The 17,824-nt window shown below is 38.2% G+C and overlaps 1 protein-coding gene across 1 annotated transcript in view; it reads right to left on the bottom strand.

Moving 5' to 3' along the window:
- Positions 1-17,824, bottom strand: part of PIEZO2 (piezo type mechanosensitive ion channel component 2) — a 586,652-nt gene that overhangs the window by 161,177 nt on the left and 407,651 nt on the right. The window lies entirely within an intron of this gene.

The following is a 17,824-nucleotide window of genomic DNA, read 5'->3' as shown; positions in this document are numbered from 1 at the left end:
AAATTTATTTCAAATCACAAATATTTTTGAGCATAAAAATATCTTAGCGATCACAAACCTCTATTCTTCTACTCATCTTTCCACTCAATAACCTACCCCTTTCTGGCCCAGATATGATTTTCTCAAGGTCACATATCAGATTGAATAAGAGCTAGATCAAGACCAAAAGACTCTTGAAAACAGCCATCAATTCATTGGTAGTTCCACTGCTTTGCTGCTAATGACTAGATTGAGGTAATGAGGTGTATGAACAAAGCAATACCACAGAATGTGGCACATAATAGCTGTGCAAGAAATTCTGGCTACTACTATTGTTGTTATTACTATTAAGTATAACATGAACTTGGTTCATGCTAGGGTTATAGCTCTATTTATAATACCATTTTGATGTTGCTGGAAAATAAAAATAGATAAATGTTCTCTTTAAGATGTAATAAAACCACAATAAAACCACAATCACCCTTAAGAAAAAGCTGTGGTAATATTTGGTATAGGCTGGGAGAGCTTGGGTGAGGTGATAGGGAGGGTGTGCAAAATTTACAACATCATGTTATTAATATTAGGTTACTTATCAAGAAAAGTCTATTTCTTTTATCTTGGTAATGTGATCATAGAAAGGAAAAGAGAACCACTAAGGATACTCTCACTGTAGACTGGTTTCTCAAAACAGATATTCTTCTGTTGTGTGTATATGTGTATTCTTACATATTCATAATCTGTATGTTAGTTTCTTGTATTAAACAAAGAAATACTCTTGGCACAGAAATAGCCCACAACTACTTTCCAATCCAAGAAGAATGTGAATGAGGCAAGGGCAACGTTTAGTCTTGTTTTGGACAGTGATAGGACATAAGATGCATTGCTTCTGGTGGGCTTCATTTCAACAATCTTCACTAACTGTATTTTTATGATTTCCCAAGTCTAGAATAGGGAAAGTGTGTGAATTCAGTGATTCTCAAAAAGAATAAAAATCTTCTCTAAGGGGGCAACACAGAATCTCCTGGGTTCACTTTTTCAAACTGCCCCCCCCCCCCCCACACACCTACTCTCATCCTCCACCTCCATCTTTCTGATAAATTTGCCTGAAGAATGCTCCAGTACCCTTGAACTCCTGGGATGAGGTGATGGAATGGATAACAAGGAAGGGCTATGCTTGAGAATTTTGTGTCCTACAAGGAAATTTGAGAACCAGCTGTAGATGGTGTCTGAATCTCTTCCCAATTCAAAATTCTATGGTACAATCAGGATGAGTTAAGTGCTCAAAACTAATTGTCGTCAAGGGGAAATAGAATTTGTTTTTATTAGAATTAGTTGTATGAGTGAATGCAAAGACACACTGTCAAAAAGGCAAGGGAAATCAGACGGCCATAGAAAGCGAGGTTTGTGTTTCCAACCCCTTTAAGACAGTTCCTCAATGTTAAACAAATGTCTTTGCTGGAACAAGATTGGATTTATCTTTAAGAGATATTTCCAGCACAATTCTTCTTTTTCTTAAAGGCATCCCATCCCTATGAGCATAATATTGCTTCTTACACATGAGTTTTTGCTACTTTGGCTTCCAATTCTATTTTCCCCCCAGTATTGCATCATATGAAAAACACAGCCAATGTTTAACCATCCTTTTTCATTAGTCTCTTATGCTTTAAACACATTTCTATGCCAAACTCTTAGACACTTTTTGTGCGTGTGGGAAAATTGAAATCTGACAGGTTTCACACTACATTGTTTTTTTAAGCTTAGAAAAACTTTGCTTTGAGACCCGGGGGCTCTGCATCATGGCTTTGAAGTCTTTTTTGGCACATATATGTCTTAACTATTTGCCAATTTTCTGTAATTGGGCTTTACGCTATATGTGCAGAACACCACCTTATAATAAAAACATTCTGTCCAAAGGACAGTTTTGTACCAGGTAGGAGGTATGCTGTCTTCAGAACTATGATTATTGATGGACAAGTTGCAGCCATTTGGAAGTTCCTTTCCATTTAACTATTAAAGGCACTCTACCTTCTCTGAAGTTCCATCCAGGGTTCATAAGAGAACATTTATATTCTATGAGCATTTTAAATATATGGCCCATTTCCTTGCCTGAACACATTTTCACCTCTGAGAGAAATGTAAAAAATGAGTCAAGACCAGTACTCCCAGGACCATTTAGTTTCTCATCCAGGCTCCTTCCTGCACTGCTTCTTATGACAACAAGACCAAGCTCAACACATAAATGGTGCAACCTTCCATATTAGAGGGCACAAAATAAAATAAGAAATGGTAAATGTAGGCACTTCTATTACATGCAACTATAAACTTTCTCCCAAGTAGCTACAATGTAAACATGGATTTAAATACTCATTTTAAAGTCCAATATAGTTAATAACTGATAAAATTACAGAGTAGGAGAGAAGGAGACCAACACCAAATAAGTGGTTCCTCTAATAAATCAGATACTGTGTTGATGAATCAAAGTACTATTTGCTATTGTTCCATTAGACATGGGAGTTTTAGGTACAAATGACTGAAAAGGTAGTAAGTGATGAGGCTTATGAAACCAGGTCTACTGTCTTCAAATCACACCACCCTATTTCTCAGATGAAATAAGCAGTAATGTAAGAAAACCCTAAGAGTAAACCCTAAGGAAGGAGAAGTTCCATTACAGGATTCATTTATTAATTCATCCTTTTATTTACTGAGTTCTGACTCTGTGTTGGGTACTATAGTTAGTGCTAGGGACATCTAGATAAATAGAATGCTATTCCTTTCATCAAAGAGCATCACACTGTAAAGGGTATATTACTCAGATATGGTGGATTGCTTTTGGGAAATTGGCTCTGATTTGTTCACCCTATAGGAAGATGGTTGTCCTTCCATATAATTGCTTTGCCTGGTTGGTGGGGAGGACAGAGACAAGGACTTGCCTCATCACCTTCTGAGCAGCAAAGCAGGAGTTAACTCTGAAGGATACAAGAGCCCCTCACTGACCACACAGGAGGGGTTTCACTTCCTAAGAGAACAGCTGCTTGTCTATTCTTGCATTTTAATTTATAGGAAGGACACTAAAGATAAATATGAAAATTAATGACCAAGGAGTTTAATTTAGTGTCAGAAAGGTCAGAGAAATATAAGGGAAAAGGCTGGATAAGTGCTCTCACAGGGGAAAGCATGACCATAACATTCCATGACATATCTTTGTAACATAATCCAACAAAAAGTATAGACTAAATGGATCATTCTTGAGAATTTTCTTTTTCAGAAATTCATACACATATTTTAATGTATAACATGTATCATGAAAATATAGCTCAAAGTAATTTGAAAGAAAGACAAAGTTATCATTATAAAAAACCCACTTCCTGCCCTGGCTGGTTTGGTTCAGCAGCTAGAGCGTCGGCCTGCGGTCCTGAGAGACCCGGGTTCAGTTCCCGCTGGGGGCGCGTACCTCGGTTGCAGTTTGTCCCCGGCCCTGGTCGGTTTTGCGGGTGGCAGCCACTCGATGTGTTCCTTTTGCATCGATGTTTCTCTCTCTCTCTATTCCTCTCTCTCCCTCCCACTCTACCTGAACAAAAAATGGAAAAATGTCCTCGGGTGAGGATAAACAAACAAACAAACAAACAAAAAAACCCACTTCCATCGGTAATATCTAATAAGTAAATGATAGATTTTCCCTAAAATAACTTTTTATTTGTTTTACTTAGTGGCCACATTAACCAGTTTCTTTTATTATTATTATTATTTTTTAATTTATTTTTTTGTTACAGATGTTTCTCCTTTTTTACCCCATTGGCACCACCCTCCTCAACCCACACCCGTTTCAAACCCAGCAAATCATGGTCATGGATGTTTAGAGCTGTTTCTTTTTTATTCAGAAAAGCAGTGGTCAGGAAAGTGACTATAACAATTTTTCATCAATATTAACTTTAGATATGATTTCTTACCCAATTTTAAGTAAAACCAGTCCTTTCAATAACATGTGGGAAAATCTTTGATTCCAAAGTAAAGTATGTGTAGTTTGCAAACAAGCACCCACAATATCTGATTTTGACAACAAAAGGCCCATGTCTCACAAAATGTGTGATGTGAAAATACTGGAATTGAATCCATTAAGTTACTTTCAAAGATATTGTACATAACAGACTAGATCTGCTATCTGATATAACTGTCATGGTTCTCAAATTTCTCCTGACAACTACATTTGAGGACTGGAGACCAGATTCTCCTGCGTAGCCAGAAAAATACATAAATTTTTCTTGCCAAATAAATTTCCTGATTATTATACAACTCCTTTGCATCAGTGATGTTAAGTGTTGGGTGTGAGCAGAACCTGTATGTGACTGATAAAGAAAAGGCTCCTTTATGTGTTTGCCAGAGTCGGGGTATGAGATGACTATAGAAGAAGAGATAAACAACATTCTGAACTTCTGTCATCAGCACCAATAATTACACAAAAATTATTTTCTTGTTGAGATAAATAACAGAGATTGAATTAATCCTCTGACTGGACCGATCAAAAATATATGGAACACCATATTGTTTTCCATGGTGGCTGCACCAGTCTGCACTCCCACCAGCAGTGTACTACAGTCCCCTTTTTCGCCACATCCCCGCCAACACTTATTGTTGGACGATTTGTAGATGGCAGCCATTCTGACAGGTGTGAGGTGATACCTTATTGTTGTTTTAATTTGCATCTCTCTGATGATTAGTGATGTTGAGCATTTCTTCATATGTCTCTTGACTATTTGTATGTCCTGACTGAAGAGGTGCCTATTTAGTTCCTCTGCCCATTTTTTAATTGGGTTCTTTGTCTTCCTATTGTTGAGTTGTATGAGCACTCTATATATATTGGAAATTAACCCCTTATCTGATATATCTTTGGCAATTATGCTCTCCCATACAGTTGGTTGCTTTTCCACTTTGATGACTGTATCTTTTGCTGTGCTATAGAAAACAATATGGTGTTACCTCAAAAAATTAAAAATTGAACTGCCATTTGACCCAGTGATCCCCCTTCTAGGAATATACCCTAAGAAGCCTGAAACACCAATACGGAAGAATATATGTACCCCCATGTTTGTAGCAGCACTATTTACAATAGCTAAGATCTGGAAACAGCCCAAGTGTCCATCAGTAGACGAATGGATAAAAAAGCAGTGGTACATATACACAATGGACTACTATGCAGCTGTAAGAAAGAAAGATCTCTTATCCTTTGAGATGACATGTAGGGACCTGGAAAGTATTATCCTAAGCGAAACAGGCCAAGCAGAAAAAGACAAATATCACATGATCTCACTTATTTGTGGAATATAATGAACATAACAGTCTGAGGAACAGGGTATTCCCAGAGATGTGGAAGCAGGATACAGACTGACAATCCCCAGAAAAGGGGCTGTGGGGGCAGGGGGATATAAACCACAGAACTTATATGCATGTACATATGAACAATGGACATGGACAACAAAGGTGGGGACAGGGTGGAGAGGGAGGGTGAAGGGGGAATCAGTGGGGGGGGGGAGGAGAAACATCTGTAACAAAAATAAATAAATTAATAAAAAATATATAAAAGTAAAAAAAAATATGGAACAAAAATTTGTAGACACTGCACATCAGGCCATAAAGAATAATAATCTTTGAGGAATGAGAGAAAACAAGATAATCTCTAAAACTGCCCAAGATTAGTAAACTGAGAGAGTTTCCAGTATTGAAATTTCTCTCCCAGTGCTTGGAGGAGAAACCCAAGAAAGGTCTGGCAAGTTCCCTGAGTTGAAGAGATGTAGCTTGTAGTTAAAGAGAGTTTAGGGATGCTACAGTTCCTAAATTTCAGAGGACAGAGTACTTGAGAGGAAGTAACTGTGTATAGAGAGAACTCCAGAAACCAAAAGAGGGTAATCCTTAAACACACTGCAAAGTACTGTCCAGTGCATATATGTGAGGAAACTACTCTAGACTGGCAACAAAAAATTAAATGTAATACTTTCTGTTATTCATACAGAGCAGGGAAGAGTGTCTGTGCCACTAGCCAGAGTAAAATTTTTATGATCATGGAGCATTGGGACAAGTACACAGAAAGACCTTGACTCAGTAGTGAGAAATGATCCATCTGACACTGAGCACTGCATTTGTTCCTCTTAACAAATCTTAAAAATAAAACTTGAAAGGCTCAAAACATTTCAATACAATTCATCTTCCTCCCAGAACACACCTTATAAATAATTTTAGGAATAAAAATATTTTCACCCAACAAGGTAAAAATAGCAATGACTGGCAACCAAGCAAACATTACCAGGCATACAAAATTATAAGCAATTTAAAAAGGAGAAAAATCAACATTGAAAGTGACCCAAATGTGAGATTCCAAAATGGTGGCAGGTTGAATGGAAGCTACACAGACCATCTCCCAGGACCAAACTGGAATTACAACTAGAATAAAGAGAAATAATTGGGTAAAAGCAACAGAAAAGCAGCTGGAGAGGACACATATACCCATGGTCAGAAAGAGGACACAAAATTAAGCCTGGGAGGGCACAAGAGGGCAGGATGGGAGCCCACGGAGAGCAACTGTTTTAGCAGTGAGCAGCTCCCGCCGGGTTAAAATCACAAGCTGGCTCCACAGATCAGAGGGCCAGGACAGAGCACTAAATTAGCTACAGACACTCATCTTGGGCTTCAGCAGAGGGAGGGCTATCTGCACTGAAACTGTGTGGAGAGAATCGGGATTTGGAGGGCACTGGGAATTTTGTGCTGAATCAGTTCATCATAGGAGAGTAGCTACCTTATTCAAAGAGCCCCTTCTGAGAGCCCCAGGGAGAAGCAACAGCCCCTACCTCAGGAATTTAACACTACCTGGCCAGGTCAGATTAATGCAATTATGGTTCTTTAGCAGCCAGCATGCATCTGCCCGACACTCTGAAAGTCCTCTTACTCTAAACACCTGAGGAATTTTTTTCATTCAGTTCAGGGCTACAACCCAAAGCTCATTAAATAACTGAGACTAATAGCCCCCAGGCAAAAAGCTAGAGGATAACTGAAGCTTTCTTGGGCTTGCAAATCTACCCGGGAAAGTAAGACTTGACAGTAGTGTTTAATGTGGGTCCTCCCACACTTATACAAACCCAGTAGAGGGAGCCAGAAACAAGAGAACACCAACACGCACAGGGAAAATTTGGCAGACTCCAAAAACCCACTGAAAAAGCCAAAACGGTGAAACAAAGAAACAAATATCAAATGAAAGAACAAGATAATTTGACAGAAGATAATAAATGACAGGGAACTGAGCAAGATATCAGAAAGAGAGTTCAGAGTAATAATCATGAAGAAGCTCAACAGCATGCAAATAGATATAGCAACATTGAAAACCAACCAGTTGGAAATGAAGAATGGCATAACAGAAATAAAGAACACATTGGAAGGAATAACCAGCAGAGTAGGGGAGGCTGAAGACTGGATCAATGAATTAGAAGACAGGGTAGAAAAAAAACATCCAATCAGAGAAACAAACAAACAAACAAAAAAACAATTGAAAAAGGAAGACAGTTTAAGAGAACCATGGGACAATATGAAACATAACAACCACATCATAGGAGTTCCAGAAGAAGAAAATGAGCAAGGATTAGAGAATATATTTGAATAAATAGTGACAGAAACTTCCCTAACTTGGTGAAGGAAAAAAGGCATACAAGTACAAGAAGCACAGAGAGCCCCAAGTAAGAAGAACCCAAACAGGCCCACACGAAAACACATCATAATTAAAATCCCAAAAATTAAAGACAAAGAGAGAATCCTAAAGGCAGCAAGAGATAAGCAACAGGTAACCAACAAGAAAACCCCCATAAGGCTATCAGCTGATTTCTCAACAAAAACACTACAGGCCAAAAGGGAATGGCATGAAATAATCAAGGTAATGAAAAACAAGGATTTGAATCCAAGACTACTGTATCTAGCAAGGCTATCATTCAAAACAGAAGGTGAATAAAAGAGCTTCCCAGACAAAAAAATTCTAAGGGAATATATTAGCAGGAAACCTGCATTGCAAGAAATGCTAAAAAGACTGCTAAAATTAGTAGAAGAAATAGGAAGAAAAATATAACAAGAAGAAACAAAAATGGCAATAAATAAGTACATATCAATAATCACCTTAAAGGTAAATGGATTGAATGCTCTGATAAAAAGACACAGAGTAGCCCTGGCCGGTTTGGCTCAGCGGTTAGAGCGTCGGCCTGCAGTCCAGAGAGACCTGGGTTCGGTTCCCGCTAAGGGCATGTACCTTGGTTGCAGTTTGTCCCCGGCCCTGGTCGGTTGTGCGGGTGGCAGCCACTCGATGTGTTCCTTTCACATCGATGTTTCTCTCTCTCTCTCTCTATTCCTCTCTTTCCCTCCCACTCTACCTGAACAAAAAATGGAAAAAAATGTCCTCGGGTGAGGAAAAAAAAATAAAAAGACACAGAGTAGTTGATTGGATAAGAAAGCATGACTCATATATATGTTGTTTATGAGAGACCCACCTCACAATAGAGGACTCACATAGGTTGAAAGTGAAGGGATGGAAAAAATTCTTTCAAGCAAACAGAAAAAAAAGAAAAAAAGCTGGAGTAGCAATACTTATATCTGATAAAATAGATGTAAACATGAAGGCCATAACCAGAGACAAAAAAAGACCACTACATAATATTCAAAGGATCTATCCAACAGAAAGATATAACCTTGATAAATATGTATGCACCCAATATAGGAGCACCAAAATATATTTAAAAACTTTGGGAGGACTTCAAAAGAGAAATCAACAGCAATACAATCATAGCAGGAAACTTCAACACCCCAGTAACAAAACTGGATAGATCCTCTAGACAAAAAATTAACAAGGATACACAGACTCTAAATGATGGATTTAATGGATGTCTACAGAGCATTACACCACAAAACTACAGAATTCACATTCTTCTCAAGTGCACATGGGACATTCCCAAAGATATACCACATGTTAGGACACAAACTAAGTCTCTACAAGTTCAAGAAGATTGAAATCATATTATCAAGCATCTTCTTTGATCACAATGGCATGAAACTTGAAAACAATTACAACAAAAGCACACAAAATCATAGAACACATGGAGGCTAAATAGCATGTTATTAAACAATGAATGGATTACCAAGAAGATCAAGGAAGAAATTAAAAATTTCCTGAAAACTGGAACCGAAAAATGGCGGCGGAGTGAATGGAGCTACACAGACCGTCTCCCAGAACCAAACTGGAATTACAACTATAACACACACAAATCGACGATAAAACCAACAGAAAAGCAGCTTGCGAGGACCATACAACGAGGGACACTGACTCCATCCCGGTAGGCTTGCGAAGGCGCGAGACGGGGCTGGGAGCCCACTGTCGGCAGCTCGGCAGCGGCCTTAGCTGGGAGCGGCGCCCTCGGGTTACACTCCCAGGCGGCTCCACAGCGCAGAGCCGGGACAGAGGATGAAACAGCCACAGCCACTCACCTTGGGCTCCGGCAGAGGGAGGGCAGACTGGACTGGAACTGTGTCGGGACACTCGGGGTTTGGAGGGCGCTCAGAGCTTTGGCTGAGTGCAGCCACTCAGGACGGGGGCCACATTGCTCCTTCCCAGACCTCTGAGGAGAGGCAGCAGCCACTCCCTCAGAGATCCAACCCCACCCTGTGGGCCATTGAAGTGTTAATTGAGGCTCACTAACAACCAGCATCTGCCCCACCCTCGTGAAAGCCCCTGGGCTGAGCACCAGAGGGAGTTTTTCAATCAACTGACAACCCAAAACTCATCAATTAACCTAGACTGCTAGCCTCCAGGCAAAAAGCTAGAGGATAACGGTACTTTTCCTGGGCTGGCAACTTTAATCAGGAAAGTAAGACTTGACAGTGGTGTTCAACGTGGGTCCTCCCTCGCTCATCTAAACACAGGAGAGGGAGCCACAAACAGCAGAACACCAACACCCACAGGGAGAACCTGACAGGCTCCAAAGCCCACAGTGATAGCCAAAATGGTGAAACACAGAAACAGAAGCCAAATGAAAGAGCAAGAGACCTCCACCGAAGATGAGATCAATGTGGAGCAATTAGTCATGTTAACAGAGCTACAATTCAGAGCCATGATCTTGAGGAAGCTGAACAGTATGAGTAAGGCCATAGAGACACTGAAAATAAGCCAATTGGAAATTAAAAACCAACAAGAAGAGATAAAAAATAACATATCCGAAATGAAAAACACATTGGAGGGTTTAAAAAGCAGAGTAGGGGAAGCTGAGGATCGGATCAGTGAATTAGAAGACAGGGTAGAAAAAATCAACCAATCAGAAAAACAAAAGGAAAAAACTATTAAAAAACAGGAAGACAGCTTAAGAGAACTATGGGGCAACTGGAAATGTAATAATATTCGCATCATAGGAGTCCCCGAAGAAGAAGAAAATGAGCAAGGGATAGAGAATATATTCAAAAAATAGTGAGAGAAAACTTCCCTAATTTGGTGAAGGAAGAAGGCATTCAAGTTCAAGAAGCACAAAGAGTCCCAAGTAAGAAGAACCCAAACAGGCCCACACCAAGACACATAGTAATTAAAATGCCACAAATTAAAGACAAAGAGAGAATCTTAAAAGCAGCAAGAGATAAGCAACAGGTTACCTACAAAGGGAACCCCATAAGGCTCTCAGCTGACTTCTCACAAGAAACACTACAGGCCAGAAGGGAATGGCATGAAGTAATCAAAGTCATGAAAAACATCCAAGACTACTCTACCCAGCAAGGCTATCATTCAAAATAGAAGAACAAATAAAGAGCTTCCCAGACAAAAAAAGGCTAAGGGAATACATTAGTACCAAACCAGCACTGCAAGAAATGTTAAAAGGACTGATGTAATTAGCAGTAGAAATGGGAAGGAAAATAGAACCACACTAAACAAAAATGGCAATAAATAAGTACATATCAATAATCACCTTAAACGTAAATAGACTGAATGCTCCCATAAAGAGACACAGAGTAGCTGATTGGATAAGAAAGCATGACTCATCTATATGTTGTTTACAAGAGACCCACCTCTCAACAAAAGACTCACATAGATTGAAAGTGAAGGGATGGAAAAAAATTTTCCGAGCAAATGGAAAGCAAAAAAAAAGCTGGGGTAGCAATTCTCATATCTGATAAAATAGATTTCAAAATGAAGACCATAACTAGAGACAAAGACGGCCACTACATAATATTGAAAGGATCTATCCAACAGGAAGATATAACCTTGATAAACATATATGCACCCTATATAGGAGCACCAAAATATATTAAAAATCTTCTGGAGGACTTCCAAGGAGAAATCGACAACAATACAATCATAGCAGGGGACTTCAACACCCCATTGACAGCACTGGATAGATCCTCGAGGCAAAAAATAAGCAAGGAAACAGAGACTCTAAATGAAGCACTAGACCAAATGGATTTAATAGATATCTACAGAGAATTACACCCCAAGGCTACAGAATACACATTCTTCTCAAGTGCACATGGGACATTCTCAAAGATAGACCACATGATAGGACACAAACTAAATCTCTACAAGTTCAAGAAGATTGAAATCATATCAACCATCTTCTCAGATCACAATGGCATGAAACTAGAAATCAATTGCAACAAGAACATGCAAAGACATTTCAACACATGGAGGCTAAATAGCATGTTATTAAACAATGAATGGGTCACCGAGGAGATCAAGGAAGAAATTAAAAACTTCCTGGAAACCAATGAAAATGAACACACAACAACACAAAATCTATGGGATGCAGCGAAAGCAGTTCTGAGAGGGAAGTCCATAGCACTACAGGCCTACCTCAAAAAACAAAAAAAATTTCTAATGGACTGTCTAACCTCACAACTTAAAGAATTAGAAAGCAAACAAAAAGAAAACCCCAGAGCAAGTAGAAGGAAGGAAATAGTAAAGATCAGAGCAGAAATAAATGACGTAGAGACCAAAAAACAATTCAAGGATCAATGAAACAAAGAGCTGGTTTTTCGAAAAGATAAACAAGATTGATGGATCCTTAGCTAGACTCACCAAGAAACAAAGAGAGAGAACTCAAATACACAAAATCAGAAATGAAAGAGGAGAAGTAACAACCAACACCACGGAAATACAAAAGATCGTTAACAACTACTATGAACAACTATATGGCAACAAATTCGACAATCTAAGCGAAATGGACAAATTTCTAGAGACACACAGTCTCCCAAAACTATTCCCGGAAGAGATAGAAAACTTGAACAGACCAATAAGAAATAAGGAAATTGAAGAGGTAATCAAGACTCTCCCAGCAAACAAAAGCCCAGGCCCAGATGGTTTCATGGGGGAGTTTTACCGAACATTCAAAAAAGAACTAACACCCATTCTCCTCAACTATTTCAAAAAATTCAAGAAGAAGGAAGACTTCCAAACACGTTCTATAAGGCCAGCATAATTCTAATTCCAAAACCAGAAAAAGACACTACGAAGAAAGAAAACTACAGGCCAATATCCCTGATGAACATAGACACCAAAATCCTGAACAAAATATTAGCAAATCGGATCCAGAAATACATCAAAAAAATTATTCACCATGACCAAGTGGGATTCATTCCAGGGATGCAAGGCTGGTACAATATTCACAAATCAATAAATGTGATACACCACATAAACAAAATGAAGAATAAAAACCACATGATCATATCAATAGATGCTGAAAAAGCATTCGACAAAATCCAGCATCCATTTCTGATAAAAATGCTCAGCAATGTAGGAATAGAGGGATCATATCTCGACATAATAAAGGCCATATATGAAAGACCTACAGCCAACATCATACTCAGTGGACAGAAACTAAAAACATTTCCATTAAGAACAGGAACAAGACAGGGATGTCCACTTTTGCCACTCTTATTTAACATTGTACTGGAAGTCTTAGCCACAGCAATCAGAGATGAAGAAAAAATAAAAGGGATCCAAATTGGAAAGGAGGAAGTGAAACTGTCATTATTTGCAGACGACATGATATTGTACATAGAAAACCCTAAAGACTCCATCAAAAATCTATTAGACTTAATAAATGAATTTGGCAAAGTAGCAGGATACAAAATTAACGTCAAGAAATCGACAGCATTCTTGTACATCAATGATGAACTCACAGAAAGAGAAACTGAAAAAACAATCCCATTTACCATCGCTCCAAAAAAATTACGATACCTAGGAATAAACTTAACCAAAGAAGTAAAGGACCTATTTGCAGAAAACTACAGGTCATTGAAAAAAGAAATAGAGGAAGATATAAAAAAGTGGAAGCACATACCCTGTTCATGGATTGGAAGAATTAACATCATTAAAATGTCCATACTACCCAAAGCAATCTATGGATTCAATGCAATCCCCATCAAAATACCAACGACATATTTCATAGAAGTAGAACAAATACTTCAAAAGTTCATATGGAACCAAAAAAGACCCCGAATAGCCACAGCAATCTTGAAAAAGAAGAACAAAGTAGGTGGGATCACAATACCAGATATCAGGTTATACTACAAAGTGACTGTAACAAAAACAGCCTGGTACTGGCACAAGAACAGGCATATAGACCAGTGGAACAGAACCGAAAACCCAGAAATGGACCCAAGGCAATGCGCTCAATTAATATTTGACAAAGGCGGCAAGAGCATACAGTGGAGTAAAGACAGCCTCTTTAATAAATGGTGTTGGGAAAATTGGACAGCTACATGCAAAAAAATGAAACTAGACCATCAACTTACACCATTCACAAAAATAAACTCAAAATGGATAAAAGACTTAAATGTGACCCGTGAATCCAATACAATTCTAGAAGAAAATATAGGCAACAAAATTTCGGACATCATACGCAGCAGAATTTTCACTGATACATCACCTAAGGCAACAGAAACAAAGGAAAAAATAAACACATGGGACTACATCAAACTGTAAAGCTTCTGCACAGCAAAAGAAACAATCATCAAAATGGAAAGGCAACCCACTGTATGGGAGAACATCATTGCCAGTGATGTATCAGATAAGGGGTTAATTTTCAATATATATAGAGTGCTCATACAACTCCACAAAAGGAAGACAAAGAACCCAATTAAGAAATGCGCAGAGGAGCTGAATAGACACCTCTCCAAACAGGACATACAAATGGCCAAGAGACATATGAAGAAATGCTCAACATCACTAATCATCAGAGAGATGCAAATTAAAACAACAATGAGGTATCACCTCACACCTGTCAGAATGGCCGCCATCAACAAATCATCAAACAACAAGTGTTGGCGAGGGTGTGGAGAAAAGGGGACTCTAATACACTGCTGGTGGGAATGCAGACTGGTGCAGCCGCTATGGAAAACAATATGGTGCTACCTCAAAAAATTAAAAATTGAACTTCCATTTGACCCAGTGATCCCACTGCTGGGAATATACCCTAAGAAGCCTGAAACACCAATCAGGAAGAATATATGTACCCCCATGTTCATAGCAGCACTATTTACAATAGCTAAGATCTGGAAACAGCCCAAGTGTCCACCAGTAGACGAATGGATAAAAAAGCTGTGGTACATATACACCATGGAGTACTATGCAGCAGTAAGAAAGAAAGATCTCTTATCCTTTGAGACGACATGGAGGGTCCTGGAAAGTATTATCCTAAGTGAAAGAAGCCAAGCAGAAAAAGACAAATACCACATGATCTCACTTATATACGGAATATAATGAACATAACAGTCTGAGGAATACAGTAGACCCAGACACATAGAAGTAGGGCACAGATTGACATCCCTCAGAAGAGGGGATGGTGGGTGGGGGGTTGGGAAGAGATAAACCACAGAACTTATATGCATGTATGCATGACCAATGGTCATGGACAACTAAGCCGGGGACAGGGTGAAGGGGGGGTGAAGTGGGGGGTGCCAATGGGGTAAAAAGGTAAAATATCTGTAACAAAATAAATAAAAATTCATAAAAAAAAAAGAAAAAAATAATTTCCTGAAAACCAGTAAAAATAAACACAAAAACACAAAATCTATGGTACGTAGTGAAAGCAGTCCTGAGAGGGAAGTTCAAAGCATTATATGCTTACAGCAGAAAACAAGAAAAATTTTGAATTGACTATCTAACCTAACAACTTAAAGAACTAGAAAGCAAACAAAAAGAAAAACCCAGAGTGAATAGAAAAAAAGACAGAGTAGAGACCAGAGCAGAAATAAATGACATAGAGAATAAAAAAATAATAATTCAAAAGATCAATGAAACAAAGAGCTGGTTCTTTGAAAAGATAAAAAGATTGATGGACCCTTAGCTAGACTCACCAAGCAACAAAGAGAGAGAACCCAAGTATGCAAAATCAGAAATGAAAGAGAAAAAGTAATAACTGACACCACAGAAATACAAAGGATTGTTAACCAATACTATGAACAATTATATGCCAACAAATTGGACAATCTAGGTGAATTGGACACATTTCTAGAATCACATAGTCTCCAAAAAGTGAACATGGAAGAAATAGAAATCTTGAACAGACCAATAACAATTAAGGAAATTGAAGAGATAATCAAGAATCTTCCAGCAAACAAAAGCCGAGACCCGGATGGCTTCAGGAGGGAGTTTTACTGAACATTCCAAGAACTGACACCAAATCTCCTCAAACTATTCCAAAAAATTCAAGAAGGAAGATTTCCAAACTCGTTTTATGAGGCCAGGATAATTTTAATTCCAAAACCAGATAAAGACACTACAAAGAAATAAAACTGAAGGCCATTAACCCCAATGAACACAGATGCCAAAATCCTTAACAAAATATGAGCAAATTGAATCCATCAATACATTAAAAAAATTATTCATCATAATCAAGTGAGATTTATTCCAGGGATGCAAGGCTGGTACAATATTCACAAATCAATAAATGTGATACACCACATAAACAAAATGGAAGATAAAAACCATATGATCTTATCAATAGATGCTGAAAAAGTATTCGACAAAATCTAGCATCATTTCTGATAAAAACTAGATTTAGTAATTGAATTTAGCAAGGTAGCAGGATACAAAATTAACATCAAGAAATTGACGATATTCTTATATACCAATAATGAACTCACAGAAATAGAAACTAGAAAAACAATCCCATTTACCAATACAACAACAATAAAAAATAAGGTACACTGGAATAAACTTAACTAAAGAAGTAAAAGACCTATTTACAGAAAACCACAGGACATTGAAAAAGAAATAGAGGAAGATATAAAAAAGTGTAGCATATATTTTGTTCATGGATAGGAAGAATTAAGATAATTAAAATGTCCATATTACTCAAAGCAATCTATAGATTCAATGCAATTTCCATTAAAATACCAACAACGTATTTCACAGAACTAGAAAAAAAGCTTCAAAAGTTTATATGAAATCAAAAAAGACCCTGGATAGCCACAGCAATCTTGAAAAAGAAGAACAAAGTAGGAGGGATCACAATATTGGATATCAAGTTATACTACAAAGCCACTGTAATCAAAACAGCTTGGTATTGGCATAAGAACAGGCACATAGATCAATGGAACAGAAGAGAGAACCCAGAAATTGACCCAAGACATTGTGCTCAATTAATATTTGATAAAGGTGGTAAGAGCATACAGTGGAGACATGACAGCATCTTTAATAAATGGTGTTGAGAGAATTGGACAGCTACATGCAAAAAAATAAAGCTAGACCACCAAATTACACCATACACAAGAATAAACTCAAAATGGATAAAAGACTTAAATGTGACTTGTGAATCCATAAAAATCCTAGAAGAAAATGTAGGAAACAAAATTTCAGACATCACATGCAGCAAAATTTTCACTGATACAATGTGTAAGGCACGAGAAACAAAGAAAAATGAATACATGGGACTACATCAAACTAAAAAGCTTCTGCACAGCAAAAGAAACAAGCATCAAAATGGAAAGGGGACACACTATATGGGAGAGTATAATTGCCAATGATACATCAGATAAGGGGTTAATTTTCAAAATATAGAGAGTACTCATACAACTCAGCAAAAGAAAAAGAACCCAATTAAAAATTGGACAGAGGACCTAAATACACACCTATTCAAACAGGACAGACAAATGGCCAAGCGACATATTAAAAAATACTCAACGGCATCAACCCATGGACCAGAGAGACCTGGTTCTATTCCACTAAGGGCAAGTACCTCAGTTGCGATTTTTCCCCAGCCCTGATTGGGGTCATGTGGGTGGCAGCCACTTGATGTGTCTCTCTCACATTGATATTTCTCTCTTTCTCTCTCCCTCTCTCCCACTATATCTTAAGATAAATGCAAAAATGTCCTCAGATCAGAATAAAGAAAAAAAGGGCTCAAAGTCACTAATCATCAGAGAGATGCAAATTAAAATGACTCTGAAGTGTTACTTCACACCTTCCTGAATGGCTGCCATCAACAAATCATCAAACAACCAGTGCTGGCGAGGGTGTGGAGACAAGGGGAATCTAGTACACTGCTGGTGGGAATGCAAATGGGTCATGCACTGTGGAAAACAATATGGTGTTTTCTCAAAAAATAAAAAATGGAACTGCCATTTGACCTAGTGATCCCAATCTAGGCATATATCCTATGAAGCCTGAAACACCAGTTGGAAAGAATATATGTACCCCTATGTTCATAGCAACACTATTTACAATAGCTAAGATCTGGAAACAGCGTTAGAGTCCATCAATAAGTAAGTGGATAAAAAAACTGTGGTACATATACTCAGTGGAACAGTATGCAGCTGTAAGAAAGAGCAATCTCATATCCTTTCT

Source organism: Molossus molossus, unplaced genomic scaffold, assembly GCF_014108415.1.
Source record: "Molossus molossus isolate mMolMol1 unplaced genomic scaffold, mMolMol1.p scaffold_m16_p_6, whole genome shotgun sequence".
Lineage (NCBI taxonomy): Eukaryota > Metazoa > Chordata > Mammalia > Chiroptera > Molossidae > Molossus > Molossus molossus.
This window is presented reverse-complemented; position numbering and strand designations above follow the sequence as displayed.